We start from the raw sequence: 10,226 nt of genomic DNA, 5'->3' as shown, positions 1-10,226 counted from the left end.
CCAATCCAGTCTCACTCAAGTTCATCGGTGCAGTGTTAGCTGGGGCCCTCTTCAGATTCATGTGTCTGCAGGCTTATGCCGATGAAGGTGAAGCAGCAAGCAGGTATCACAGGCTCATGAGTGCATAGACACTTGGATGCAAGTTTGGTGGAAACATGTCAGGACACCAATAGCTGTTATAGTTTGGTGGCCCACATGGGACTACCCCAAGGGGAAGATACAGAGTCCCAGTGAAGTCCCAGAGAGGAGGAAGTCGGAGTGGCAGAGAGAGGTTTGTGCTGTCATGCTTTTATTTATAAAAGGGCTTTTGACATAAAGGAGATATCACCAGGCTGCAACTTGATTGACATGTTCGACCCACCCCTAACCAGGAGTATCTATTTGACATAATTCCTAACGATCATATCCCCTTAAGATTTTCATAATTTTTTTCTTTATTCCCCTAAGGGGCTGCACCACTCCCAGAAGTCCTGCAATACCAGGCTGATGCGTGGAGTGGATGGAGCAAGCTCCTAGTCCAACTCCTACTTGCAAAAATAGATTTAATATGTTGTCCTCAAATAGAGGACGTTTCAGATATTAAACTGATAAGAACAGATACTGCACTTGATCTTAGCCAAAAGCTTCAGCATAAATTTTGTGTTTGTGCTTGCTTCAGTTTTTAAAGGATTCATGTTGCCCTGGCAGGGGTTCTTTTAAAATTAGCATCTTATCCTTCTTACTGTTTCAAATTAGATTCTATTCATATGTGTTATAAGGGGTCAGTACAAGTTCATTTTGATGGGAAAAGATTTTTAAATACATAAATATTTTTAATAATATATATTCCTATGAACTTTTAAAGTATTCTCCAATAGATCAAAGTAAAAGATGGAGTAAACACTCATATAAACAGGAAGGCTAAGAAAACTATAACTGCAGTATTAATTTTGCTGTTGTTAGATGCCATCAAGTAGGCTACAATACACAACAGAATCAAACAGTACACAATTCTGTGCCGTCTTCACAAGTGTTCCTCTACCTCAGCCCATTGATGCAGACGCTGTGTCAATCCATTCATGGAGGGCTTTCCTCTTTTAGCTTCCCCTCCACTTTACCAAAATGATGTCCTGAAGGGGCTGACCTCTTCTGACAATATGTCCAAAGTGTGTAAGAGGAAATCTTACCATCTTTGCCTCTAAGGAGCATTCTTGCCTTACTTCTTCCAATACAGATGGGTTTGTCCTTTTAGCAGTCCATGGTAATTTCAATATTCTTCTCCAGCACCACAGTTCAAATGCATCCATTCTGTTTCCATTTCCTAATTCAGTGCCCAATTTTCACATGCATATGAAGCAATAGAGTATACCATGGGTCAGAATAAATTGGTTCAGGCCCACCTTTGTTCTCAAAGCAACACCATTGCTTTTTAGTACTCTAAAGCAGGGGTGCTCAATACGTTGATCACGATCTACTAGTCGATCGCAAATGTAGTGTGGGTAGATCGCATGGCATTAAAAAAATAGACATTAAGCCTATCATCAATCCTGTCACTTAATTGATACACAGTGCAGCCAATCAGATGCAATTGTAGGTGTCAAATGCCTGCACAAACAACTGCACTAAGTGCAGCAAACTTGACAAGCTAAGTGATGGCCAATTTTCAGACCTTGATTTTTTTCTCTTAAACGTAAGAAAGGGTATTAAAATGAGTGGGGGAGCTGGACCAAGTAAGAAGACAAAACCGTGTCACTTTCATACGGAATGGGAGATTTTGACACTACAAGCTGACATTCAGCTGAAGTCCAGAGCGCATGAACAGTTCTGGAAGCTACTCGCAGAGGGAAAATACCCAAACATGAGAAAATGTGCTACCTCCTTGACTGCATGATTCAGCTCTACTTATTTATGTGAGTCAGCCTTTTCCTACATAAAGATCATTAAGTGCAAGTACTGTTCCACCACGACTGATGATCATTTGGAAGTGTGCTTGAGGCTGGCTGTCAGCAGCTTCTGTCCAAACTATGCATCCCTGGCTCATTCCATTCAGAGCAAGGCATCAGAGCAAACTCAGGTAATGACAAAAAATGTACAGTTAATTGTGTTGCATTGTGAAATATGGGTTCATTCGGTTATGCAAGGTACATAAACATACATTGTCCATATAAAGAATTCTCAATGCATTTATGAATAAATGTAATAAATGAATACATATGTTTTGCATTTTTGTAGTTAGTCGATCATTTTGACTTGATCATTTTATAAGAAGCTCACTGATGAAAAAGTATGAGCACCCCTGCTCTAAAGAGATATTGAGCTGCAGACGTACCTAATGCAATAGGTCTTTTCATCTCTTCGCTGCTGCTTCCACGAGCATTGATTGTAGATCCAGGTAAGGAAAAATCCTTGAGAACGTCAAACTTTTGTCCATTTATCATGATATTGCCGATTGGTCTGATTCTGGGGATTGGGGTCTTCCTTACATTGAGGTGTAATTCATACTGAAAGCTACAATCCTTGATCTTCACTAGCGAGTGCTGCAAGTCTTCCTCATTTTCAGCAAGCAAGCATACTGCAGAAATTTTTTATTTAATAAATAATTTTACTGTGAGCTCTTACACATATTATAATAATCCATACATCCAGTATATCTAGAGGATATGTACAATTGTTGGCATCAACAATTTCTAAACATTATCTTTCTTCTGGAGCCCTTTGATATCAGCTCCTTTTTATTCCCTTCCTCTCCCACCCTGCCACCCCCAATAACCCTTAATATTTTATGTATTTTTATTGTTATTTATACATATTATTATTTATGCATATCTTACATCTCCCATTCTACCCCTTCACCTACTTTCCTGGTATTCATCCCCCTCTCTGGGGGTTATTCCACCATCATTGCTATCTGTTCCTCCTCTCCCCTCCCCCTTGTGCACCTTTCCCTTCACCTCCCCTCCTAGAATCATGACTTCCATTACTGTTTCTGAGGGGCTTTGTCTATCCTGAGTTCCATATATATTGAAAGTTCCCATCTGTGCCGCTGTATGTACACCAGTCTAGCAGGATTATGATCTCAGTCCTAGAGTAGATTTTTAATAAGCCTTCCTCCAACCCAGATGCTGCACTCACCTTCGTATAATACAGCTTCTTTGATGATTTGCTCAGCATACAGATTGAACAACATGGTGAGAGGATACAACCTTGATGCACACCATTCCTGATTTTAAACCATGCAGTTTTCCTTTCTTCCATGCACACAACTGCCTCATAATCCATGTACAAGTTCCACATGAGCACAATGAGGTGTTCTGGAATTCCCATTCTTCCCACAGTTATCCACAATTTATTATAATCTATACAGTTGAATGCCTTTGCATAGTCAATTAAACACAAGCAAACATATTTCTGATATTCTTTGCTTTGAGCAAAGATCCATCTGACATCAACAGTGTTCCATTTCCTCTTCTGAATCCAACCTGAACTTCTGGTAGCTACCTGTCAATGTACTGCTGCAAATGTTGTTGGATGATATTAAGCTAATTTTAATTTTGTGTCAGATCAATGATATTGCTCTATAGTTTGAATATTCTGTTGGGTCACCTTTCTTTGCAATGGGTACAAATATGGATCTCTTCCAGTCGATTGGCCAAGTAGCTGCCTTCCATGTTTCCTGGCATAGATGAGTGAGTGGTTCCAGTACTTCTTCAGCTGTCTGAAATATTTCCATTGGTATTGTGTCAACTCTGGGAGCCTTGTTTTTGGCTAATGTATTCAATGCAGTTTGAACTTCTTCCTTTAGCACCATTGGTCCTTGCTCATATGCCGTCTCCCGAAATGGTGGAATGTCAACTAGTTCTTTTTGGTAGAATGACTCTGTGTATTCTTTTCATCTTCTCTTTATCCTTTCTACATCATTCAATATTCTGACCAGAGAATCTTTCAAGATTGCAACTTGTGGTAGTTACATAATCTCTTGTCCACTTCAGGATATTAAGAGTGAAGGGGTGGAGCCTATCCTATCAATCAGGACACAGCTTGATGTTGACTACTTGTGAGTGTGGTCTTCTCATGAGGATTCTGGGAACTTCCTCAACTTTCTGTTGAAAAGCCACATGGAGCCACGTTGATGGCAGCCAGAGCCCTAAGAATGGGTCCAATGCCATTGGATCCACAAGCCTTTGCACTCAACACACTGATCTTCCTGCACTCTGCATCATTGCATGTAACTGTATGAGTCTGAAAAGTAATTTATGGACTATCATTGGACTTATGGGCTAATATCAGACTTACGGACTTATGGACTGGGCTGGGATGTTTTCTTAATATACAATTACTCTTTGATATAAAGCTCTCTCTTACACACATATGAGTATCTCTGGATTTATTTCTCTAGTCAACCCAGACTAACATACAACTCAAGGCTTGACTGATTGCAAATTGAGTCTATACAAAATAAACTTTAAAACAAAGTCACCAACTATAAAGAGGAACACTTTTGTCAATTAAAATATCAGTTCAGCAACATAATCTATAATTTGTTAACATAAACAGTTATAAAATTAATTCTGACCACCTAAACTGTGTGTTAGAATCTTAATCCCTATGCCAGTGCATGCATGAAGAATAAATAGAGTCACTACATTAAAAAAGTCAATATTTAACCATTTCACATGAAGTATCATATGATCAAGAATTAATGGTAGGTAAGTAAGAACAGCAAGTAGCAATGAATGTACAAAAAAAAAAAGACTCCGGGAATTAATAGAATACCAATTTACATATGTCAATTAAGAGATGCAATGCTGGAAACACTTACCTGTCTAGGCTCAGAAATTTGGAAGACAACTACTTGGCCACTTGATTAGAAGAGATCCGTATTTATGCCCATTCCAAAGAAAGGTGATCCAATGGAGTATGGAAACTACCAAACAATAGTTTTAATATTCACACGCCACTGAAATTATGTTGAAAATTGTCATAGTTGGGTTTTGTGTCAGCGTTGGCTTCTCAGTGGTTTAACATTTGTGACTTCTAACAGTATGATTAACTCTATAATGGGATCTGCTACAGATAGCAGAACAATTGTAAGAGAATTATGGAGGAATGCAACTTTCTTACTCAGGTCACCATCTTGATATCGTTGAAGAAAAGTTTCCTCGGGGCATGTGTCTTGCTCCTATTTAAGTACACTATATGCCATAGAGTCTATGGGGAGGCTTTTCTCTCCTTGCTGGTCTGGGTCTTGCATCTGTCTTACAGCCCTCCATCTCTGGACTTGAGTCAATGGCCCACCATAATGCCTGCCAACACTGGGAGCTATCAATGGAAGCATGCAACTCAGCATCCATAAACCTGACTTGCTGATTTATCTACATCTGCCTTCACCAGCCTGTGGTCTTCCTGATTCTTATTTTGGTAGCTGACAGCTGTATGAGTCATGAATATCCCCCAGCTTAACATCAGACACATGAACTTGAATCAAACAAGAGTGACTTGCTTCTACATTATGTGAGCACTTTTTTGACATAAAAATAAATAGGTATAGAGATAGCGATATAGTTCTCAATTAGCAATAATTTTACTTCTCTAGAAAATCCAGACTAACGCAAAGGTAATTCAAGCATAGTTGCAGCAATATATCAACAGGGAGCTGCCAGTAATTCAAAAAGGATTCAGAAAAAGGTCATGGAGCACTAAATATCATTGTTGTTGCCAGATGATTCTTGGCTGCAAAAAGAGAATGCCAGAATGATGTTTATCCATGTTTTATTGACAATCAAATGTTTTATGCTATGTGTAGCATAGCAAATTATGGATGTCATTACAAAGAGTGGAAATTCTAGAACACTTCATTGTGCCCATGCAGAACCTGCCCATTAACCAAAAGGCAATCCTTTGAACAGAACAAAGGGATAGTATGTGATTTAAAGTAAGAAAGGTTTGAATACAGGTTTGATCCTTCTGCCAGACTTTCTCAATTGGTGTGCTGAGAAGCTGGATGATTTGAAGGACACAGCATAAAACAGGTAGAAAAAGGATCATTAATAACCTACTGAAGTTGGCACCATCTTGCTTTCTGACAATGAGGATGACTTGAAGCATTTACTGATGAAACTCAAAGACAGAAAGAAAAAAATCAGTGCTTATAGCAGACCAATAAATATCATGATAAATGGAGAAAAGATTAGATTAAAGTTGTCAGGATTTCATTTTCCTTGGGTCCATAACCAGTATCCACAAAAGCAGAAATCAAAAAATCAAAATACATATTACAATGGACAAATCTGCTATAAAAAATCCTCGTTAAAATGTTAAAAAATCAAAGATATCACCATAAGGACTATCTTGGGTCATCACATCTTTGTGCCCTTGGGTCATCACATCTTTGTGATGAAAAAATATCAAAGGTATTTTCAATCACCGTATATGCATGTATAAGTTTGACAATGAATAGAAAGTTCAAAGAAGGAGTGATGCCTTTGAAGTATGGTGTTAGCAAAGAATATTGAATATGCCATGGAATTCCAGGAAAAATTAGTGAATATGTCTTGCAAGGAGTAGATCTAGAATGTTCTTTTTCAAGTAAGAATGGGAAGACTTTATCTCATATACTTTGGACATGTTATGAAGAAGGACCAGTCCCTGGAAAAGGACATCATGCTTAGAAAAGTAGAGCATCAGCTGGATTTACAGAGTGCGTGCAAAATTGTATCAAAGATTGTGAGAATGTCACAGGACCAAGCAGTGTGTCATTCTGTTGTACATAGGGTTGTACAGCTAGGAGGCAGAGCTGACGTGAAGGCCCTGAACAGACTGCAGCAAACCTGTCCTTGTAATTCAATTTGACATAGGAGCCTTTCTTTGTTATGTTAATAAGCCCTATTAATGTTGGTTGCTTCTTGAAACTAATCACTTGCGGTATAAAAAGAAAAGTATAAAAAGATACAGGTGGCCACACCTTGAGGAAGTTGCAAACATACATGAGGCTCTCCTAGGAACTTGGGGACACCAGGAGACACAGAAGCTGAGGTTTCTTTCCCAAGAAAGGACAGAGGGGAGGTCTTCCCTTTAGTAACTAGAATCTAGTTGTTGCCCTGGTTTCAAGACTCATAAACTTCAAAAATCACACAAAATTCTGTTCTTTAAACCACCCACACATGACATTTCTATTCAAGTATTAAGAAAACTGAAATATGTACCTAATAACAGAGAACAAAATCATAAATTAAAACTTCCATGACATGGAAAAACAGTATAATTGGAGAGTTTAAAATCCTGTTTTCAATAATGAATAGAATAATAACCAGTAATATTTTTTTAAAAGCACCAAAGAACCAAATCACGAAAACGATAAACCAACCAGATATAATAGACACCAGTAGAACTAGCCACCAAACAAAGCAGGATAATTATTCTTATTTTTTTCAGAAGGTTAATAGTTCTTTATTTCTTGCTCTTACTTCTACTTGATATGACAGAAAACAAAAAATAAAATCAAATGGAGCATTGTGCTAGCTTTATGGATTCTGTTTTTCGTAAAGCATGGCCCATTTGGAGAGTAGAAAATAATTTGCTTCTATACTATGTATCACACTCAAATCACAAAAATGCTGGAATTCTTCAAAGTCAACAAAATTGTGGAATAACAAAGAAATGGACTGAACACCAGCATTGTGCTCTGTGCTCTGTGCTTTCTCACTATACCTGTACTGTGTATTATCTAATTCGATAAGATGATACTGAAACAGAGAAGCCATGTAATTTGTTTTAAGTTACACTGTTAGGAAGCTGAGTTAGAATTTACACCCAATTGCCTTGATTTGAAAGATCATGCTCTTTGCTGCATTGTATTTCAGCTTTCAAAGTGATCTAACAATCACAAAAATAAATTGACTTTGTGAATCTCTTGAGCAGTAAGTTGTTCTTAATGGGTTCACTAATAGCAGGGTCAGTGGAAGTGCCATGCTCTAACCCCCTTTCCTTCTCTCAAGGCAGAATAAGCCTGTGTGACAGCTGAAGAATGCGCGTTTACCTCTTGAAATGTAAGATAGGAATTGTCTTCCTGCCTACTTCCAAGACAGGAAACCTCTTTTGCACCTTCCTCTCCTCCCCATTTTGTAGTTTCTTTTTGTTTTGTTTGGAATTGAAGTCTTCACAGGTGTAGAAGAGAACAACTTTTTTTGAAAATTATTCTACAAGTCTACTGAAAAAAGAACTCACTTATAGTTTGTGAGCAGAAAGGGATCTTCACGTTCTATAGATTTTTGTTCTTCTCAGTTGTTGGTTTTTTTATATTTTATTTCTGGCAGCTCCCTGTTGATGAACTGCTGCAACTGAAATGTTTGAATTATCTTTAGCAAAGTTGTACCTCCATGAAATATGAATGATAATGTCCGATGATTTTGCATTCTGTTGTGTTCTCTTCCAATATATTGGCCAAGTAGCTGTCTTCCAAATTCCTTGGCATACATAAATGAGTGCTTCATTAGCTTGTTGAAACATTTCAATTGTTAGTCCATCAATTCCTGGAGCCTTGTTTTGGCTAATACCTAAAATCTAGCTTGAACTTCTTTTTTCAGTATCATTGGTTCTTGATTGTGGTAAAATAAGGATTTGGTTCAAACATTGACTTTATTTGTACACTCGCAACCATGGGCATGGAAAACTATCCCTATTTTGAGAGAGATCTCCATTGTTCCAAGAAAGAAATGATAACATGTAGAAAGGGAAATGCAAATCATATCACTGATAAGGAAGTTGTCCAATAAAGAGCTCAATAATAAAAGGAAATATAATTCAATTTAAATATGGGAAATATCGGAATACACATTTCTCCCAAAATGATACAGAAAAGACCTATCAGCACAAGGAAAGATGCATAACATATCACCAGAGAAATATAAATAAAAAACACCACTTCACATGCACCAGGACAACTAATTTTTAAAAGGAACCAAAACAAGTGTTGGAAAAGATGTGGAGAAATTCAAAAACTCATACATTGCTGGTGGAAATATAAAATGTTACAACTTCCTTGGACAGAGTCTAGATATGCCTCACAAAGTTAAACATAAATTCTTTTCATTTACCCAATATTTCAGTCCGAAATAGTCACCAAAAATAAGTAAAAACACATGTCCACACAAAAACCTGAACACAAACAATAATTGGCTAAAAGTGGTAATAATATACTTGTCCATCAACTGATAAGCTGATCAATAAACATTATATAATCCTACAATTAAATAATGTCATTAATAAATGAAATATTAATAGTATTGATGAACTTGGAAAGCATTAATACTAAGTAAAATAAGCCAGATATGAAAGGTGATATATTTTATGAGTCTGTTGAAATAAACTATACAGACTAGGTAAATCTATACAAACAGAAGCTAGATTAGTAGTTGTCTTGACCTGGAGATGTTAGGAAGACATAAAAGTAATTGATTGCTCCCCATGGGGAGTTAATAACCATGAGCACAAGAAAGAAAGAAAATACGAGATGGAAGAAGATGGCGTCCAGTTAGCTTTACCTGCCCGGAGCTCCAACTGCCAGACCAGAAAATTGGGAGGTAAGGTAAAGCAAACTGAGAAGCGGAGTCCTAAAATTAGAATCAGGGTACTAGGGTCTGTCCTGAACTCCGCTTTTTAAAATTTTTACTCATGAAGTGAACCAAGAACACACTGAAACGCTCTAGGTTCATTGGGCTGGGCTCATGGTCTTCAGAGAGAGCAGCTACCAGCCCTCTAGCCTGACAACAAATAGCGATTTTCCCAGGCTGACATCCAAAAAGGGTCGTAATCCCAGATTCAAGGAGAACCTCTGAAAGCTAGTCACAGGACCCCACACCAGAGCTCCCCATGCTCTTAGCTGCCTTACGCTCATTGCCTGGAAGACAGGTAGTCTTAGATTTGGAGCAATTGAAAAGATGTCAGGAAATTTACCTGAGTCTAATCGTGGGGTGGAAGAACATAAGCGGGTAGCCATAGCCCATGGGGCAAATTCAGTTCCAGGTGACCGAGAAGAAAACAACCTCTCTGATAAGCTAGATCCCCTCCAAATCAGGGCACCCCAAAAGCCCAATATGAAAAAGAGAAAAAAATAACTTCTCGGTAAAAACTGCAAATCCCAGGCTCTTTGTTTAACTCCAAGACAAACTGGCAGAATGAGTCTGTTAACATACATTAGTATAATAAGGGAGTCAATCCTAAGGAATGTCAAAAGTTAGCTACAGAGCCCA

General features: G+C 38.0%; 1 non-coding gene across 1 annotated transcript; it reads right to left on the bottom strand.

Annotated features, from left to right (window-relative positions):
• Positions 1 to 445: 445 nt before the first annotated feature.
• Positions 446 to 636, bottom strand: LOC115871175. Its single transcript, XR_004047147.1, has one exon. It is a non-coding gene; the product is annotated as a U2 spliceosomal RNA (small nuclear RNA).
• Positions 637 to 10,226: the final 9,590 nt, after the last annotated feature.

The sequence above is a fragment of the Echinops telfairi genome, unplaced genomic scaffold (genome assembly GCF_000313985.2).
Source record: "Echinops telfairi isolate 266 unplaced genomic scaffold, ASM31398v2 ScPeMD7_3533;HRSCAF=4204_0, whole genome shotgun sequence".
Taxonomy (NCBI): Eukaryota; Metazoa; Chordata; class Mammalia; order Afrosoricida; family Tenrecidae; genus Echinops; species Echinops telfairi.
Note: the sequence above shows the minus strand (reverse complement) of the source record. Positions and strands in the feature narration are given on the sequence as shown.